The following is a 20,956-nucleotide window of genomic DNA, read 5'->3' as shown; positions in this document are numbered from 1 at the left end:
GAGATTAAGATTCATAACGCCTCTTTCTTTTCAAATAAATGCACTAAATGCACACAGACCCAGCAGCAGGATGAAATCATCGCAATACTTCTCATGCCCATTTCATAGACGGGCACCTGAGGGCCTGGGCAGGGTGAGAGTTCTGCCTGGGGACACAGTGCAAGCTTAGAAGGAGCCAGAATCACATCTCTATCTAAATGCCCTTGGCCTTGTAAAATGCACCCCCCCACCCCCGCTGTTTCTCAAACAACACTTCATAAATTGATTTTTTTAAATAGATGCTCTCCTAATGACACTGGTTGATAGGACTCTTTTAGGATTTGTGACCGCCTTGAGTGCTCCGGCCCCAGGAATCAGGAGCCAGCTGCTCCAGCATGAGGACCCCTAGTCTAGAGAACAGCAGCACAGGGACCCACAGGTCAGGACGGTGAGCATCCAAGGACCCCTGACCCAGCCACACTCCATGTCATATTGGCCCAACCTTAAAGACACCATGTCAGCCCCGGAGCCTGCAGAACTCCCATTCATTCTGTAGATTCTTTACTGGTTCCAATGCAGCTGACATTCACGTCAGCATCACCTCACCGACTTATACCTCCTTCTCCCGCTCCCTCCATACCAGGCCCCAAGGACGGGGTATGTGCCTGCACACACTCCTTCAAACCTCCTTCCCTATGGCGGAACCCTCACCAAGCCCAGGCTGGGTCAGAGAGGAAGACCCACAGAACTCCCGCAGGTGGCTGCCCCACTCCCCTCAGGCACAGAAGCATGAACTGGGAACCTTCCCGATAATCTGGGTGGATTCCAAACTCAGATGTCAAGAAAACATTCTGCTGCCATGACATAGGTCCTCCCCGTCTCCCAGAGGAGAACAGGAGACAGGCTAATTCCGAGGTGGCCCCCCAGGGGTGGGGTGGGGGCAACCAGAGAGAGCACCAGCCCAGTCTGCAGTGAGGACAGGGCTGGTGGGCCAGCCCGCCATGTGACACTGAGTGCAAAGGCGTCTGGAGAATCAGCCCAGCTCCCGGCCCAGAAAACAGCTTCAGGTAGAGAATTAAGAGTCTCAATAACATTTCATAACTTTACAAAGGACTTTCACATACCCCATCTCACTCGAGTCTCAGAAAGACCCCAGAAGGCAGAAATTATGTAATTCATTCTTCGGAGTGGGCTAGGCATAGGAGAACTTGATTTTGTGGAGTGCCGACCCTGAGCCTGTGTGAATAAACACACATAGCAATTACTTTCTGCTGCTGTTGGGGGCCAGTGGCTGGAGCAGCTGTCATTCACAGAATAATAAAAAATATGTACTCCTGCGCCTCCAGAAAGAGCAGCCATATTCTGTGACAAAGGGCTCCCTGGCCCTAAGGGGGAATTACCTGCATTATTATGATGATGCAAAGAAAGGGGGCAGCTAAGGGAAGGAGGGGACTTTACTACAGAAGAAAGAAGGTCCGAGGATATGCAGTTTTCAGGGTAGGAACCCTGGGCTGGGTCCCAAGATACTTTAGGTAATAAGCCTGGAGTGGCTGACAACCTCCACTCCACCTTAAGGTGCGAGCCTGGGGGGTGGGAGGGCAGCATTCCCTCTGGCAGAGCTGACACAGGGACACAAGCTGCCTGCAGGGCTTGGCTCCTCCAGAGGACCAGGTCTGGATAAGGAGGGGCCGCAGGCAGTTGCCACTAGCATGGGCCAAGGTCCAAGCCTCACCCCTCCCCATCTGTCCCGACCCAAACAGTCCCACGTCCTCAAACAGCAAAAGGATGGAGACAGAGCAACAGACATACCTGCTAGGAAGTTTACCAAACTTAGTCTGCGGTGGAACTCAAATGGGTTTTCATTGGATTTAGAAAAATAAAAAGGCACAGAGCATTTAGTCATTATTTGATTTAGTTCCAGATTGTTACCCAACAAGAGAGAAACAACTAGTCCCACTTTGAATGGAGCTCCTGAGGCACAGAGAGTTTCAGAAACCACCTGCGGTCAGCGCCAGGACCAGAACAGGTGGCAGCTCTCTGAGCCCGGCCGGTGAGACGCAGCCAGGGCTGGTTCCAGAGAACACATCACCATCTAGAACAAGCGAGTCAATGCCTCTGTCATCATTCAAGCCCGTTTCCCCAGGGATTCACTCCAGTGGTGTCACAAGAAGAGGACATAATAGTAAATCCTGTTGCTTAGCTCAGGGTTCACCCAGCTTCTGGATCCCCCCGGCAAGATATTCCAGATTCTCTTCTAGACCGGAGCTATCCAGGACAGCAGCCACAAGAACAAGGAACTACTGAGCCCGTGGTACTTGGTTGGTCTAAACTGAGATGGATACTCAGCGTCCAATACCCTCTGGACCTCAGAGAAGAATATACACGATCACTCACGATTTGTGTATTAATTAAGGTTGCAAGGGTAATCCTTGGACCAGGTTGCGTTATTACACGGCATTTCACTTGCTGTGTTTACCTTTTTTAAGGTGTCTTCTAGAAAATTAAAAATTACATTGGCTCATGCTCAGCCCCTCCTGAGCAGCCCTGCTCCAAGTGCCAGGTCTCTGCTGGGTCTTACCCACTCCCCCTGCCCCACTCCTAAGAACAGCACTGCAAGCCGGGGAGGCAAACCTCCCAAACATTCCGACAATTCGTCTCTTCTGGACTCTTCTGGAAATTCCTGGACTCAGCCCTCTCACCCACACTCAGTGCCCATGAAGAGCCTCTGGCCCAGCAACTGCCAGGGGACTCGTGTGTGAAGTGCAGGCACCAGTTCTGAGTGTTCAGAACCACCTGAAACCACCCTGTCCACGGCCGGGGGGAGACTCATAAGCAGGTGTCCATGCCCAGATCTCACACCCTGTTAGCCACCGATGGCCAGGAACTAGGATGCATTTCTCCCAGCCTTCTTTGCTCCCACCTCCTCCAAAGCAGAATGCTGGAGGTAAACTAAATGTATCGATCGCTTGTGAGGGCACCTCTGCTGTGCCAAGTGTTTTGCATGTTTTATTTTATTTTATTCTCTCACCCAGCCTGGGAGTAAGAATAGTCTTGTTGTAAAGATAGGAGCTCGAGGCTCTCAGAGCCTTGGATCTGTCTCTATTCCTGTGCTTTTTTCTCTGCCCCATACATACCCCTCCCCATGGGCAGACATGTGCAGACATGGGGATCCTTGCTTTTCTGGTACCTAGCCCAGTTCCCAGTGTATAACAGGTACTTGGTAAATATTGGTAAACTAGGTTAAGACCCTTCTGATAGACCAAATCCTATGCTCTTGTATGTTGCCCCTTACCTTCCTGGCCTCATGCATGATGAAGTGCTCACTGTCCCACCTGCAGGGCTGGGCCTTTCCTGCCTCCCCATCACCTCCATCACCTCCCACCATGCAGCCCCACAGGGTCAGCCCTGCTCAGATCCCCAGTCAAGTCTGAGATGCACAGACCACCTGCCCCACTGAGAGGAGGGGGTCTTGGAATGGCTCAGGGTCAGTACACATGGTCTGGGGTACCCAGGGACACAGTTATCCCAGGCTCCTGTGGAGCTGCCAGCTCCCTCGCTAAGCCCCTTGAGGCATAACAAGCCCCTGACTATCCTTGCTGGGTCCCTGGAACTCGATTCCCTGTCCATTTCCTCATGTAAACGGGAGCCAAGTCCTGAGCCTGCCTGGTGCCTGTAGCTGATCTGTTTCCTAGAGCTGGGCTCAGATTTCTGGATTCCTTCTTCCTCTATTCTTTCTGTCTGATTTAGAACAAGGCCACCCAGAAGTCTTAATACTCTGCCCCTCCACACCCCTTGCCTCGACCCTGTGGACCCTGACACTGGCCTGTGCTAGAATGGAATTTGCCACACCCCCTTGGGCCTCCTGCCCCAGGTCATTGGCTCTCTCCCCCTGCCCTGGTCAGTTTCCCAAGGCCCCAAGCTATTTTTGCTCCCACCCCAGCCTGCCATTTTTCTTGGTGGAAGTTGCCAGAGTGTGCACTGTAAAACACACAGTGAGGACCAGAGAACCAATGGGACAGAGGTAATCTTTGGGATATTCAGTCCCACTGTCCCCCATCCTTCCACCCTCAGGCCCTGCCTTCTAGGCTCTGGGGACCTGCTCAATGCTTCCTGTCTGAGCCGCCTCCTCACTGTGTCTGTCAGCTCCTCCCAGGCTCTCCAGACCCCTACTCATGACCTCCCCCAGGAACCCCTGACCATTGGCTCCTTGCCCTGGCATCCTTGGAGGAGTGTAGGGAGCCACAAAGTCCCCCTATCTTTTTTTTTTTTTTTTTTTTTTTTTTACAAGAAATACCGACCCATTGCTTCACCCTGTCATTTGAAAAATCTGAACCAATCGGCGGGCTTCCCACCCAGGGAGTCCCCCGGTCCACCCTCAGTTATCACCAAGGCATGAAAGAACTGTGCCTAGAGCCGCCTCTGCTCCCTGATTCTTTGCCACCAATTCCCTGGTTCCCAGGGAAGCTGACGGGGAGTAATGACTTCTTGATTTGTTACCCTGAGTTCTTCAAACAAGAGGTGTTACATACATCACTGCATCAGGCCTTCCCATTAGGCACAGGAAGCGAACCCACCTGATGCTAAATCTTCCGGGGCCTGGCTTCAGCAAGCACACGGGGCAGAAACTAATAACTGGGAAGCATCCATCTATCATCTTATCAGGCCTTACTAGGTTTGTTTGCATAGTTATCTTCCCCAGGGTTGACGTTTTATGTCTCCTGCAGGCTGATGTATTCTCCTACCTGTCATATCATTCAGAAGGAATAGATGAGCCGCAGGTTCATTACCTGTCATTACACCGTGTGCATGTCGCCAGGGGCCGAAGCATCCATTCTTCTTGTCTCCCGGCTGGTGCGGCCCCCCGACTTAGAGGCTCCGGGTCCAACGGGCTGTGGGTTCCACGCTCTCCTCAGGCCCTGGGAGGGCTCCACGCCATCCCTTACTGCTTTGCTGGCGGGCCCACTCCTCAGGGATGATGAGGCCTCCTGAGCACTCAGTTGCCTCAGAGGGGACCTGAGGAAGAACAGAGGTCTCTGTTACCAGGGCCAAAGACCCATGTCCAATTTTTAACTGTCTAGAATTTTCCAGCAATCTTCTCGTCGCTCTTTATTATTAGGTCTTGTAATTCCTGGTGACTATTGTGAATTCTACATCAGCCAGGGTCTTTCTTCACTGCCAAAGTCCCACCCACCAACACTATCCCCAAACCTCAGCCTGCATGCGTACACACACACACACACACACACACACACACACACCTGCATTCCTGTCTTCTTACCTTGCATATTTCTTATCTTCCTAAAAGACCCACCTTTAGTTACTCATCCTAACCACCAGTCAGAGTTTGGCTCATAACCACCAACAGAACCTCACTGCCCAGGAAAGTGGGAGGACTGGGGTGCTCCCCTCCACCAATGAGACCACAAAGAACAAGAACATGTTTACCAGGGACCATCCTCAACTCTCGTAGCCCCAGTCCCTGGGACAAGGCTTCCGGTGTGCTGTGGTTTGGGGGCTCCAGAAGGCCACTGACTTGAGGCTGATGGAAATCCTCATTCCATAGACCTTCATGCAGAGTGAGAGACAGAGGCAGGTGCAGACCTCCCTGGGTGAGGGACACTGACACTGGACACTGAGTGACCACAGTTCACAACCAGGACTGTGGCTCACACTATGGGGTGGTGGGGGTGGGTGGTAAGGGGCTCCAGCTAGAAGCAGCCCTGCCCTGGTGTAGAGGTCTGCTCAGCCCTATACCTCTGACCAGGCAACTAGGGAGTGAGGAGGGCTCCTGCTGCCCGGATGGCTGTGACCCTGAGCTCCACCCAAATCTCAGGCTCTTAACCTTAACTCTAACCCTGCTGAGAAGGGGCTATAGCAGGTGGACAGCTCTGCCTGGGCACCCAGCACTGCAGGTAAGAAGAAGTGCCATGAGCAGGGGTGGGGTAGGGTAGGAAGGAAGGCAGGCACATGAAGTCCCATGGATTTTGTACACATGAAGATGGCAATGTCTTCCAACAGCTGTAATGGTTTATACCATTCAAGCTGTGTTTGCATCCATTGGAATGTAAAGGGGTGTTTTAAAGATGAGAAAACAGAAGCACAGAGAGGTTAAGAATCTCGCTGAAGGTCACACAGTAAGTTAGCGAAAGAGTCAAGATTTGAATTCTTGATTCCCAATTACCCTTCTTTCCAGCAATCTCCACATTCCTAGGGTGATTTTATGTCACCTCTGAGGTGTGGCTGGCCAACAGGAGTGGAAAGGGGAGAGCAGAAACAGGCCTGGCCTGCTGTGGGGGGATGGGGAGAAGAGCACAGGCATGCCTTTGGTTTCTCCCCTGACAGGAGCATCTAGGAGAAGAAAGCACAGGGAGAGCAAGTGATAAATAGGGAAGACAGGGCTGTGGAGGCTCCAGGCCTCCAGGAGCAGCCGAGGCAGAGGAAGCTGGCAGTGATAAATAGCCAAGCTTCGGGCCTGTGCTGACCTTGAGCCCCTGGGTGGCCTGGCTCCCAGTGGCTCTGGTTCCTGAGGCATTTCTGGGCAAGGCAGCACTGGGGGTTAGAAGGCCCTTTGAAAGAACAAAGAAATTATTACTGTTACCTTCAAAAAGCACTTTTATGTACCAATGCTCTTTTGTATATATGATTTATATCTAAATAATAAAGGTGGAGGGCGGGGAAAGGACCATGCAGTCCCACCGTATGAAGAAAGATCTCTGCTGCTCCCGACAGTGGGATTCTCTGCTGGATTCCAAAGCAGCTCTGCTCCTACTGACCCAGAGGAAGTCGCAACCTAGCAAATTCCTACCAGCAATGGAAGGCAGTGTCTCCCACTGCCCACCTCCAGCCAGCAGAGGACCAGACCTCAGCACATCAGGCCACAGGAAGATGGGAAAGGCACCTCCTGGTGTCAGCGCTCTGTGTCCCAGACAGCTGGGGGGGGGGGGGGGGGGCGGTGTTCGTACAGCCTTGCAGCTCTTAGTGGGCCCTACTATGTGCACTGGGTGCTTTGCGGGAGGGAGACCATGCTGCACCCTTCCGCAGACCCTGCTAGCTACAGGCTCAGCTCCTGAAGCAAGCCGCCAGAGCACCTCGGTTTTTGCTGGGGGTGGGGAGGGTGAGAACCCGAGCCCTGGAGCCCTCCTGCAAGGTGGGGCTGAAACATATTCACAGCAGATGGTGCTGTCGCCCTCACTCCAGGATTCTCATTCCTAATTATCTGTGCTGTCAGCAAAACAATTAACCCTCGAAGAAAAATTGCACCGTCCACTCCCAACCACATGAAAAGGCAATTTTTTTTTCAAGGACGAGGGACCCTGAGGGCAGCGGCAGAGGGAAAGTAGGGCAGCCTTGGGTTGGGTTCTGGATCTCACTCTCCTTGGGTGATTTCGCCATTCTCTAACCTCCAAGGTCTGCCACAGGCATCGCACCCGCAGCCCCTCCTGCCTCCGAGCCTGCATTTCCTTCGTCATAAAAGGAGGGTGTGACTCTGATCCCTGGGTCCCTTCAGTCCCACAAGCCCAGTCCTTTTCCTTCAAATTCAAGTTCCTTTGGAGCAGAGACTGAATTCCCATTTGTTCCTTCCTTCATTCACTCGCTTATTCATCTATTCATTCAGCCATTCAGTCAGTCAGTCAATCAGTCACTTATCCATCCATCCATCCATCCATCCATCCATCCATCCATCCATCCATCCTGTTATTGTGTATTAATCATGTTTCTCTCAGGAGGTACAAAGAAAATATTTATGCACCCTTCCTGAACCACTACTTGAGCTTTCTTCCTCTGAGATGTGGGGAGAGGAGGGAAGGAGGGGGCAGAGAGGTGGGAGCTGCCGGGGCTTGAGGACTTGATGCTGGCTCGGCATAAGGCTTAAGAGGGCTGCATTTGGATTCTCTCTGAAGATTCGGCTGCAGGAAGGCAGCCTCCATACAGAGAGCTGAATTTGATAAACAAGCCCCTCCAGTCCCCGGGGCAGGCCAGCAGAGGGGTGGAGAAGTGCGATATGAGGAGAGCTGAAAGCTCCTAACAGCCCCGTGGGCGAGTGGCAGCACAGGGCTGCACCACGCAGGTCCTCACCAACTACGGAGGCCTGAGCGAATGGAAGGGCTCAGGTGTGACTGTTACCCAGGAGTCTCCTGCTTAAGGCTGGGAACATTTGGTCTCATCCATCTGTCGTCATGCACTGCCATGGAAAAGAAGGCAGGGTGAGCAAGGAATGGTAGAACCTTCTTGGTCAGAGCCTTCACAATGATGTCACCATGGGCCGCGTTTCGCAGGTGCCACTGGGAGAAGTTAAAGGGCTGGTGGCTCACAGACGGGAAGAGGTGGACAAAGACCCTGCCACAGGTGGCCCCACATCCAGGTCGCACTCTGTCCCACTTCACACCACCTCCCAGATGGCCCCAGAAAGGACAGGAAAGTCCAGAACAGGGCACTGTTGTCCCCCTTCCCCCACCAGCTCCCTACTCAGTCAGGGACTGCACTCTAGACACCGAGGGAAGCAACATATAGGGACTGGGGTGGGCAGGCAGTTGGGAGCACTCTCCACCACCATTCTGACCAGTTCAAGCCATGGGGCATCTTTCTTGCCTCCCCCTGCCACCTGTCTGGCTACCAGCACTGGCCACAGCCAGTATCCGGAGCACAGGCTCAGATGCCAGTGCCTTGGTACAAAAGGAGTGTGTTTATATTCAAAGTGGGCTGCTGCCCACTCAGAATCTGCCCACTCGAAGGCAGCACATGTGACCGCACCCCCTGCCCAGAGCCCAAGCAGGACAGATGCCAACCTCTGGCTGGAGACATTTCTAAATATGAGTCTGGCCTAGAGAGTCAGGTTCCCAGGCCTCCTCTGCCCTGGGATACCCAGCCAGGATTTCCGAGGCTGCAGGAGAGTGAGAGTGAGGGCTGGGGGCAGGCAAGATCAGGAGGCAGCCAGCTGAGACAGCCATCAGCCCCGGATACAACGCCTGAACTCCTCCCTGGCCTCCCATCCTCATTAGGGAAGAGAAAGGATTACCCTGTACCCAGAAAGTCTAATAAATTTCCCCAAACCCTTGGCAGGGTGGACAGGAAAGCCACTGCCTTCTCAAATGTGCATGGATTAAAAATATACAAATGGAATATTTTTTTCTTCCCCTCTCCTCAACCCCCTGAAGCCTGGGATGCTTGTTAAAAATAGCCTTGCTGTGGCATGGATCCTGCAAGACCCAACGCTGGCAGGAAAATTAAGGAGACATTGAAGACAGCGCTAAGTGGTTGCCCCCGGGGTGTGGGCTGGGGAGGGCCCGGAGGAGGGCAGGGTTTTCAAGTGTTTCCGGACATACTTGCACACTGCTTGGAGCTTAACAAGCAGACATGATTTTTACTTTTTTTTTTTTTCTTTTCTTCTTCTTCTTCTTCTTCTTCTTTTTTTTTTTTAATATGAAACAAAGATTCATCCATTGCATCCTCCAGCCTAAACTTAAGCCTGAACTTGCACTGACCTAGCAACCCAGCATTGCCCGGTGCTGGCTGGCCTGGCCGGGCAACAGATAAAAATATGGCCCAGAGTCAGGAAAAGAGCACTGAGTCTGGAAAGGAGCACTGAGTCCAGAGTCTCAGATCTGTAACTAGCTGGCTGTGTGGCTTCAGACAAGTCACTTGAGTTCTCTGGGCTTCCATCTCGTTGCCTTCTTTTAAATGCAGGAGTTGGATTAAATGCTAAACCAGGTACCTTCTGACATCCTAGCATTATACAGATGTAAGGGTTGAGGGAAAACATCTGAGACTTGCCCTGTTTTTATCCTTAATGGGGAAGGGGAATGTGTCCAGAAAGACGGAGAGAAATATTGATGTGAGAGAAACAGGGCCTGGGATAAGGAGGAGCCTGCCACCAAGGAACCCTTTACCAGAATTGAACTCGGGACCCTTTGGTCCACAAGCCAACACTCTATCCACTGAGCCAAATCGGCTAGGGCCAGAGGTAGGGTTTTAAAGCAGGAGGTACGTAGAAAGAAGAGAAGTTGTTTTGAGGGCAGAGACCAACTCCATACCTTGCTGATGGAGTTTGCAAGGTAGAAAGCACCTCACTCGGTACCCAAAATGTCCTGAGTTCAAATCCTGACTCCAGCTGTTAGTGACAACGTGAACTTAAGAGTTTATCCCTGGTAAAATTGACTTCCTCATTTATAACGGGAGTAAGAATGCTCACATTCAAAGGCTACTATAAATATTCTATGTAATAAAATTTAAAAAGTACCCGGTTTGTTGTAGGAGCTTAACATCCTTTTATTCTTTTCTTCCTGCTGTTGGTACCCTACACTGGACTACAGGGTGGTTAAGAGTGTGGGCTCTGGGCTCAGGTTTGTATGCCAGCTCCACCACCTATTCCCTGTGCCCTTGGGCAAGCAACTGAATGTCTGTGCCTCGGCTTCTTCATCTACACAGTGGACATGCTTCCCCAGCCCACATTCCTGCCCCTGCTAGCCAGCTGGGCCCTCAGTTTTCAATCCTGCATCTTCCATGGATTTGACTTGCAGACCTGGGCTTCACAAGCCTCTCCCTCCCCACAACCTCTCTAAGGATCCTGGCTCTATTCGCCCTGCTCCCTCCCCATTGGGTCTTCACTCAGCAGTTGTTCACCTGGCCAGGAGTGTCCATTCTATCCTGGGGCCATGGGGAAGGTGTGTTTCAGGTCAATGCTTTTCAAGCTTTAACGTACTTATGGTACAGCAGGCATGGCTCAGTGGTTGAGTGTTGACCTATGAACCAGGAGGTCACAATTCGATTCTCAGTGGGAACACATGCCCAGGTTGTAGGCTCAATCCCCAGTATGGAAGAAGTAGCTGATTTATGATTCTCTTTCATCACTGATGTTTTTATCTCTCTCTCCCTCTCCTTTCCTCTCTGAAATCAACTAAATTATATATATATATATATATATATATATATATATATATACACTTAGTTATGAATCACCTGGGAATCTTGTCCAAATACAAATGTAGATTCTGATTGAGTAGGTCCCACATGGGGTCTAAGATTCTGTATCCCTAACAAGCTCCCAGGGGTGCCCATGCCATTGGTCTGGGACCACCCTTTGATTAGCAATGCTATAGAGCAGAGGAAATCCTGACATGTGTGTGTGTGTGTGTGTGTGTGTGTGTGTGTGTGTGTGTGTTTTGGGGAAGGGGGTTGGATAGGGACAGGGACAAAGCTGACCAAGTCATAAGGAGTAGAATTTTCACAGCGATGGCATGATGGAGACCAAGCGTGGGTTCAAGAGACACTGAAGAGGCGAAGTGGGAGAATGTCTTTGAAAAGATGTGATATTACCCAACCAATACAAATAAACGCACGTTTAAGAAAACTGGTGGAGGGCTACGTCTCAGGGCCACCAAGGCCGTGTTACAGTAAGGTAACCACCCGTATAATTACTTATTTGTCATTTCCTAGATGTCCTTAAAGACGTTTTGTCATTTTTGTAATTTAAAATGTGTCTTCTGTACATTCTCAGATGCCCACTTCCCCCAACGTGTCCGTTATTCTCTGATGCGGAGGTTTGGTACATTTCGAGCACAAACTGTCGTAGTGACAAGGCCTGGAAAATGGTGCCTTAAGCCTTCTCAGTCAAACCCAAAAATAAAGCAACCCAGATTCTGTTTTCGCTCGAAGCCAAGGGTCCAGTGCTTTGGAAGTCTGGCGCTATCACCTGTCACTATAGCAACAAGGAGACCCTGGTAACCCTGAGCTTGTGGTTATTAAGAGTGGAAATGGGAAGTCTGTGGTAGATGTTCAGTAAGAAGCTGCCGCAGGTTTGCTCGGGCCGGGCTGGGGTTAGAGCCCTCTCTGCCTCTCTTGCAGGAAATAGAAAGCAAGAACCCGATCCAGGAGCTGGCTCCCACAAGAGTACAATGGGTGCTTGTCGTTTTCTTCTTTATTTTCCATTTCAGGGCTGCAAGCTGCCTTTCAAACCAGTTCCTGGCATGCCTGAAGGTGGGCTGTTCTAGAATAGGTGTCAAAGCTTCTGTCCAGGGGGTGGATGCCTGGGGTTCGCTTCTGTATCATAGGCTCACACCCTGTCCAACTCCCTGCCCCAGACCGCCCTGTGCACCTCAGGTCAGCTCTCTTGGCTCACCAGCACCACCCACCCATTCACTGGACCCCGTCCCATTCTGCATAGTGTCCCTGCAGCTTGTCCTTGGGCAGATGTCTCAGGCTCCCAATCTCCCATCCACCCCTTGGCTCTGACCTTTAGGAGGCCAGAGGGGGTCCCAGCCTCAGGCTAGCTGCTCATGCCAGAGATACCAGGTCTGAACCCCACCCCCGAGTCCATTTTGCACGCTAGTGAATCAAGTTCAAAGCCCCAATCTGCCACCATCTGGCTCTAGAACTTTGGGCAAAGCATGTCAGACCTCTGAGCCTCGATTGCATCATCTATAGAGAGCTTTCAGTGGTCTCTTCCAAACTCTATGATGCTGTCAGGAACAAGCCTTTATCTAGCTGTACACGTGAGTTATTTCACTAATGAGGATTTTCTAGGTGACTGAAATGGTCCTCCCAGCAACAAAATGTGTTTTGTTTCAACCCTTCTGCACAACATATTTGTTTAATGTTCATATACTTCTCTTCTTCTTGGGGCAAAGAATATAAAACCTAAAATGTATTTGTGTACATCTCTCCCTAGGTTTTTTTTTTTTTTTCTTTTTTTTTTTCTTTTTTTTTTTCATTTTTTTAATTAAAGTATCATATGTGTACATATCTCTCCCTAGCTTTGTTTTACACACACACACACACACACACACACACACACACACCAGTTCAAAAACACCTGCCCCAGCTTTGCTCCTAGCAAGGCTGAGGTGCTGAGCATCACGCAACTTGTCTTGGCAGTCCTCTGGCATCTCTGCCAGGCTCTGCTGTGTGGGCGATTGGTCCTGCCACTCAAGTCTCTCTTCTCTTCCATCTGCCCCTTTCCACAGCGAGGCGCCCGGAGTGTGCCTGGTGGGGTGTGCCTGCCCATAGAAGCTCCCCTGCTTGTGCGACTCGGAATACTCCCAGGCCAGGTGACCCTGGGACTCTGAGCAGGGTCAGTGGAAGGAGTGTCTGTCCCTAGGAATGAGGAGCACGGTTTTGGCCATGCTCAGAGGTACGTCTCCCTCCCTCGGACAGCTCTGTGCTGGGTGAGAGAGGCCACGGCAGGCCGACCACCGGATGAGCGCAGTCTCTGCCTTGAGTCCTCACAGAAAAGGGAACTTATTTTTGCCTCACTGGCTGTGCAGTTAAGAGACCGTGAGAGCTGCTGGCATTACCACATGGGGCGGACTGGAGGTGAGCTCAGATGTAGAATTTAACCCCCACTTCTTATACTCCTGCTGTCAAAAAGGAGTACTCTGCAACCTGATCCCAAGTTTCACTATGCCCTTGCTTGCTTCTTCCCCTAAGACTGTGGTCGGCAATCTGTGGCTCACAAGCCACATGCAGCTCTTTGGCCCCATTGAGCATGGCTCTTCCACAAAATACCATGGCCTGGGCAAGTCTATTTTGAAGAAGTGGTGTTAGAAGAAGTTTAAGTTTAAAAAACTTGGCTCTCAAAAGAAATTTCAATCGTTGTACTGTTGATATTTGGCTCTTTTGACTAATGAGTTTGCCAACCACTGTCCTAAGAGGTACTCCAATTCCCAAATCCAGTGCTCTTCCCCCTCTTCTTTCAAGGAAGCCCCCAGAGGCACCAGGCCTGGTGCAGGCTCACCCCTGGACCAGACACCTGGCAGGGCAATGCATGTCCCCACACGGCAGCTCAGAGCCTCCACCCGCTGCCTCTGCTCCTCCATCCCAGGTGGGAGCCAGCAACCACCAACAAGCTCCTCCTGTCCCCTCTGCACACCGAGCTTCTGGGGGCCTCTTCTCCCACCTGACCCAATCACTTCTGCTTTATCGCCAACCTCCACGTCCTTGGAAACACGTGAACTCCCTGTTCCATGCGTGGTGGGGCCCACCGCATAGCCAGTTCTCTGCAGGATGCCAGCAGGGGCCTGGAGGTTGTGGTCAGAAAGGAGAACCTTGGGGTTTGCACGTGAGGAGGGGGCCATTCTGAAAGGAGGGCTTTCTGATAAGACCAGGCTGCCAACTCCAGGAGGGGGAGCTTCCATGGATGAAACAGGAAAGGCACTTTGAGACCAAGGTGGGAGATGGTTTGCAAAATGCTGAAGTCGGCAAGAAAAAGGGCAGGAAATGGGGCAGAGGAGGCCTGGCAGACACATGGGAGGCTGCTGAGGAGAGAGGTGAGTGATGGATCCACAGCCGGGGGCTGCGGAGGCCAGGAGGGCACACGATGTGACCGTGGGTTTAGCAGTCGTGCTTGACAAACCGACTGGACCCAAGATCCCACCCAGAGGGCATCCAGGAAGGGGCTCTGCAAATCCACATCCCTGCTGTGTCTGGCAGTAAAGAAATGCACCAAGAGAGTGGCATGAACTTGCAAAAGCATAACAGCCAAGAGCCAGGCCTTTCCCACAGATCAGTCCATCGGTCATCACAGCCATCCCTGCCCTGAGCTGGTGCCTGTTTCTGCTTTGGGTCCATTTTACCAGAAGCAGGGTTTTTAACGATCAGAGCTGACGTCACCACCAGGGCCAGACCAGAATGCAAGCTCGGGTTCAGAATTCAACCCCATCTCTGCACATCCCTGCCGTCATCCCAGCTCTGGGTCCAGTTCCCACTTTCACAGATGAGCAAACTAAGGCTCAGGAAGGGTAAGCACCGAGATCATCCAGTTCAAAAATGAGGAATGTGGACTCAAACCCGGCCACCTGACTCCCAGGAATGCCCCTGGACCACCACGCTTCCCTGCAGCCCTATGCTCCTTTTCTGGGGCAAGGACAGTGGCTGCGGCTGCTTTGTTCCAGGGGGCCCTGCTGGCAGGAGCTGATGCCGGCAGATTAATCCCTCAGGTAGGGCCAGTGTACAAGAGTTACACAGCACATACACATGTCACCTGGCTGTGCACGCTGCCACCGCTGCTGACACACACAGTGCATTTGGCTCAGAGGACACGGGAAGCTGAGGGTGGGAGGGCAGCGCAGAGCCGACAGGAAGCAGGAGGGGGCGGCTGAGGCCGATGAGCAGACAGTAGGACTTGAGAAGCACCTCTTAGCAGCTTGGTCGCTCCTTCTAATCAAAGAGTGGCAGCATCCCGGCCATACTTGAAAAGGGAGAGAGGACTAACAGAGGAATTCATTTCCCCTTCATCTCCTATATAGAATGGCCACAGAGAAAGAAGATGGCAGAGGAGACAAGGATATGCTTTCTCTTCACCTCGGGCTCAAAGACCAAGTCTCCATCTTTTGTTTGTTTGTTTCTTCCTAATGCCCACCTGGCACCGCCCAGTGCAAACTACAGGACCTGCATAGGTGCTTGCACGCAGCAGGGTTCAGCCGAGTCTCTATTACATTAGTTCTGTCGAGATGATGGCTGGACAACAAATAATACAAAAGACCCTACGGGAAGGAGGGAGTGTGTGGTCTCATGAGGAGAGCAGGGGGCACACACACCTCCCGAAGCAGAAACCGGAGTCACACGCCCTGGAGTGATGCTGAAATGAAAGGTGCCCACGTGGAGTGCTTCAGGAGGAAAGCTTAGGGCAGAACCCCGCTTCTCAACAGGTGGTGGGTTCCTCGGCCCTGAGGGGATCCAAGGCTGACTGAACACAAGCCGGGAATGAGGGAAAGTCCAGTCCATTGGGGCCCAAGATGGCAAAGGACCTAAACAGGCCACACCCAACAGGCGATAGGGTAAGGGGCAGAGGAACACAGTGCATGCACCCTGGAAGCCAGGCGAGGAGAGATACTGCACAACTTGCCATGAAGCCAGGCGAGGGCAGGGGCCATGGGATTGGGGCGGGGGGTGGTCTCTGCACATCACACAGTGCCTGGCCATACTGGCTTCCCAAAAGTCCTTCAGAAAGTAAGCGGGTTTCACAGCATTTACTCTGCACTGCACAGCCCTGCAGGGAAACTTGGGGTGTTTCCTCTGTGCCTGTGCTGTGAGCTCCCCTCTAACTGAACCGTGAGCTTGTTCCAAAAACCGTTTTCTCTCTTTATTGTTTGGCATGTTAGTTTTCTATGACCGCTGTAACAAATCACCTCAAACTTGGTGCCTTAAACCAAACACCAGTTTATTATCTCAGTGTTCTTTTGGTTCTAAGTCCAACCCAGGTGCCGGCCAGGACACTGTTAGGGAGAATCCATCCCTCGCCTTTTCAAGCGTTGAGGCCGCCTGCATTCCTTGGCTTGTGGATCCTTCCCTCCCACTTCGAAGCCAACAACACAGCATCTCTCTGGCTGTTCTCCCACGGTCCTGTCTCCCTCTCTGACCACAGCCAGGAAAGGTTCTCTGCGGTTGAGGACTCCTGTGATTTCACTGGGCACCCCTAAAAGGATCCTCTCCCCATCTCAAAGCCTTAATCATATCTGCAAAGCCCCTTGTAAAGAAACATATTTACAGGTTCTGGGGATTAGGGCATGGGCGTCTTCAGGGAGACATTACTCTGCTACCACAAATAGGAAGTCTAGTCACACTGTTCAAAATTCAAATGACACAAAAGGGTATAGAATCAAGACTTTCCCTCCCATCCCTGTCATCTGTCCCTCTCACCCACCCTCCAGTTCCCCTCCCTGTTCATATGTCTTTGTGTTTCTCTCCTGCAAGGCTTTATATTTATATAAATAAAGAGCAATATGTATTTTCCCCCCTGTTTTACACAAGTGGTACCATGCCATAACACGGTGATGTACTTGCTTTTATCAGGATACCTTAAGATCATCCCAGATCAGTATTATAAAAGCATCCTTGGTTTTTTATATGACTGTGTACTATTCTACTGTATGTCTACACTATATTTAGTTAATCTAGTCTCCCACTAATAAACATTTGTTGTTTAAAATATTTGCTCTTACAAACATCACTGCAATGAACAACTTTATTCATATGTCCTTTCCTATACATACCGGAATTTGTAGGATAAATTCATAGAAGCACACTCCCAAGTCAAAGAATTTGTGCATTAAAATTTCACAGCCACTGTTGAATTGTCCCCCGCCCTCCCACATCAAGTTAAATGAACTCACATACACCCTTTCTCCTCCAACCCTGGACAGGAGTGACACGGACGCTTGCATTGGCAGGGAAGCCGTAGATCACATTTCTTCCATGTCCCCCATGGTAATCAATCCAGGGACAGATTCAGGAAGCTCTTGAGAGTCACCACTGCTCACAACCCCCTGGATTCCTGTTGCTGATGGGGGCAGGGACTGGAAAGGAGGATGAAGGCAGCATCCAGCAAAGGAGGCGCCCAAGTTCAAAAACTTTTGAAGAACAATGGCCTTGTGCATCTCAACCAGCCAAACCACTCCTCCCACATGGCCATCCCTCAGGGTGGAGAACCAACGGGTTTCCCCAGCGGGGAGAGCATATCACCACTGACCAAAGGGGGGCCCTCAGCACTGACCTGCTCCAAAAGGAGATTACAAGTGATTTTGTGTTTCCAAAGACCCAGCTGCACCCGTGCTAAGAAAGAACCGTGTTCTTGCTCTTAATCTTTTCCTGGTGGACATGTTGCCTCAAACTGAATGAACCTTTTATGTGCGGAAGTCAATCACAATCTAAAGAGTAAGTTGGTTCACTTATTCTGAAAGACATGAAATCTTGATCAGCAGTTTTGGGGCCTTGGGAGCCCAAAAAGTGCCCATTCCCCCCACCAGTGTGGCCTGGCTCACCTCAGCAACAGAGCAAACTCAGGCTGGGCCCAGGACCCAGAATACTAGCCACTGGGAGATTTTGCTCTTGCAAACATGGAGGAGGCTGGGAAAACCAACCAGCCTGCTTAAGGCCCCAAGAGTGAGCCTGCCCAGCCCACATTCTCATTCTATTTGACCTTCTATGTTCAGCTCCAAGGTCCCCTCTTCCAGGAAGCCATAAGCCAGGATTCGGTAGGTGCCTCTCATGTTTCTAGAGCATCTTTGACCCTGAAATGTGACCTGTCCAATCCACCTGACTTGGCATGCCCTGGACTGTGAGCCTTCTGAGGACACAATACTTGATGGCCACTAAGTGTTCAATAAATGCTTTATAAGGGAATGAAACTGAGTCCCAGAAGCAGTCAGAATGGCCACCTGCCCTAACGGTGCCATCCACCAACCTAGGCAAATGTTCGTAGTCTTACTGGGCACCAACCACTGTGTTAGGCCCTGGGGGCATCAAAGAAATTCCAATGGAGCTTCTTGTCCTAAAATTCTGCCAGGATCTGCCACTCTTTTTAGTGGCAGCATCACCTCCAGGAAGTCCTATTCCCAAGAGAAGTCACACTGTCACGCAGTGGTCCTCTTTAGCAGTTCAGCCCGTGAGGGGTGGGGCACAGGAGTGAGGGTTAGATCTAGGCCCAGGATACTGCCCGGGAGAGGAGCAGACATCAGTGAGCATCCCCTGGGCAGTCTGGAAGCATCAGGAACCCGGAGATGAACAGGTGCCTCAGAGGCTGTCAGGGTATGAGCTGGACAGTAGCGACCAAAGTAAAAACAGATGTGATATACAAACAGGTGAGCAAAGTAATGCTGGGCTCAGAGGTGAGCCAAAAAGCTGTTCTCACTGTGTCGGAGGGCCAGGCCCAAGCTTACCTCACCCCTGGCTCTCAGGGGAGCCTGGGCAAGCCATCAGCCTTAGACAGCTTATACCACAGTCATATTATCAACTGCTATACATCAAGTAAAAGATTAGATGAGAAAGTTCTCTGGAACCCTGGAAGCAATATAGAAACAGAAGCTGTTATAATAACAATTTGTTGTTTTTGCCATGTGTTGCAGTCTGCCTGAAGCTTCTGATCCAGTACCTCCTGGTCCTCAAAGCAACAATAGGAGACAGGTAAGAATATTCAGACCCAATTTACAGATGTAAATACTGAGGTTCAGCTAGTTCCAGTGCAAGATCGCACCGATATCAAGGGGCTGAGCTGAGAGCAGTATCCAGTCTTCTAAACTGCAAATAAAGTGTTCTGTGTGCCACCGCAAGATGCCGCAGCGTTGCTTAATACCACAGCCTCTGTCTTTGCCAGAAGCCCTCCTCCCCTTCATTCCTGCCACTTTCCCCAACTCTATTGACTGTTGAATGAGCTTTCCCAGGCTCTTTGTCACCAGCAGTGTTGGGGCGGGGGGGGGGGGGGGGAGAGTAGGTGGGAAGAACATCTTTATCCAGCTGCAGGCTGGGGATCAGCCTCTGACCCACTGTGGGACTGTGAGACAGTCCCTGCCCCCCCCGTTTCCTCTAATTCTAGGTATCTTGGATGATAAAAACCACGTAATGACCCTAATCTAGGTGGCTTTAGGAAAATGCACTCAGAGCATGTCTCAAAGGACCTTGGTCCTTGGTGACGACACAGAGAGCAGAGCAGAGCTGCCTTCACTGGGAGGTGCCTACCAGGGGCCATCACGTCACTGCGGCATGTTTTCTCAGCTCTCTCATAGCGGCATCAGGGCAGTGTTAGTCTAGATGAGGAGCAGATGCTTGCATGGCCTGCCCACAGCCGTCATACAGCCTGGAAGTGGTGGGGCCCCGAGGGCCGTGCCTGCATTTTCCATGGCAGCATGGGGCGGAGACCTGAGACAGGGCCAGTGTCAGGCCTCTAATCACCACCCCCCCTCCCCCCCAAAAAAAAGAGGTTTTGTCTCCACTCCAAGCCACCTCCTGGGCCTTCCAACTTTTCCTCTTCAGTAAATTATGTGAAACAAAAGACATTGAAGTGGGAGCAGGAGTCAGCCTCCAGTTTCTCATTCTATGAGTAAAAGCATCATCAATTTCATACACCTATGAAATTCACACCTGTGGGCAAAACTCCCTCCATCTACAGGACCTATGTAAACAGGTGTGGTAGGCTGACATGACCATTCTCAACATGAACACAATTAATGGCTTAGCTCATTAGAGTTTCCTGTTGGAACTTTATGTTCTCACGTACAGACCATCTGATACGGAAAACCTTGACTTGGAAACAGGAAAATAAGGAGGTGATTAATCACCTGGCAAACGGACTCATCTGGTATCTCCTTGTCAACGCATCATCCCCAAATAAAATTAGAACAGAGTTTCCCTTCCTCCTCCGTTTGCGCAGCATATGTATCCAATGGGCTCACAACATGACTGGAGAGATGTGGCTATTTCCTGCTTCCTGACGGCAAATCTAGCACCAATTCCAGCCTTTGGAGCCTGTTAAGCAGGAGAGGATGCCGGGACCGGTTTGGCTCAGTGGATAGAGCGTCGGCCTGCGGACTGAAAGGTCCCGGGTTCGATTCCGGTTAAGGGCATGTACCTTGGTTGCGGGCGCATCCCCAGTAGGGGGTGTGCAAGAGGCAGCTGATCGATGATTCTCTCTCATCGATGTTTCTAACTCTCCCTTCCTCTCTGTGAAAAATCAATAAAATATATTTAAAAAAAAAAAAAAAAAGCAGGAGAGGAGAAGGCTGGGATGTCAGGGTCTGAAACGTAGCAATACACTCCCCTCAATGTTCTAAAGAAAGGAAGGAAGACAAGGAATGGGGACAAAGAAACAGGGCTGAGCTATTATGAGCCAGTCAAGCACACTGATGCCTTCCTATGCCATTGGCACCCAGGCTCCCTGGCCTAACCCACCCCAAGAACAACCTTGCTGGGCAGGTCTCAGAGGGCTTTTCCTACCGACACCCACTCTGTCTTTTACTCCACTGACAGGGAGCTATGGTATTCCACCTCTGCCACACCTGGTCTTTCCTCCTCTGCCTCCAGGTTCATCAAAGTTTCCTGGCCTTGGTGCCCTGCCCATTGGTCCCTGGAGAGGACTGGCATGTAAACCTTCTCTGAAGTGGCCTATCATGGCATGCCAAGGTTAGTGACTTTCTTCTTGGGCATTTCCGGTTCATAACACAAGCTCCTTGGAGAGGGTAATGTTTAGAACAAAAGGATGTAATCTTTAGTA

At 51.2% G+C, this 20,956-nt stretch overlaps 1 protein-coding gene across 3 annotated transcripts in view; it reads right to left on the bottom strand.

Annotated features, from left to right (window-relative positions):
* The window catches only part of ZBTB7C (zinc finger and BTB domain containing 7C), a 255,881-nt gene that overhangs the window by 188,885 nt on the left and 46,040 nt on the right, over positions 1 to 20,956 (bottom strand). For 2 of the 3 annotated variants that reach the window (XM_084887407.1, XM_084887406.1), the window contains exon 2: positions 4,767 to 4,992. The gene's annotated coding sequence lies outside the window, so the exon portion shown is untranslated. Of the gene's footprint in view, positions 1 to 4,721; positions 4,993 to 20,956 lie in introns of all 3 variants that reach the window. The other variant, XM_084887408.1, reaches the window with a different exon arrangement.

This window comes from Pipistrellus hanaki (assembly GCF_964339955.1).
Source record: "Pipistrellus hanaki genome assembly, chromosome: 6".
Classification (NCBI taxonomy): Eukaryota; Metazoa; Chordata; class Mammalia; order Chiroptera; family Vespertilionidae; genus Pipistrellus; species Pipistrellus hanaki.
The sequence above is the reverse complement of the archived record's forward strand: the minus strand, read 5'-3'. Positions and strand labels throughout refer to the sequence as shown.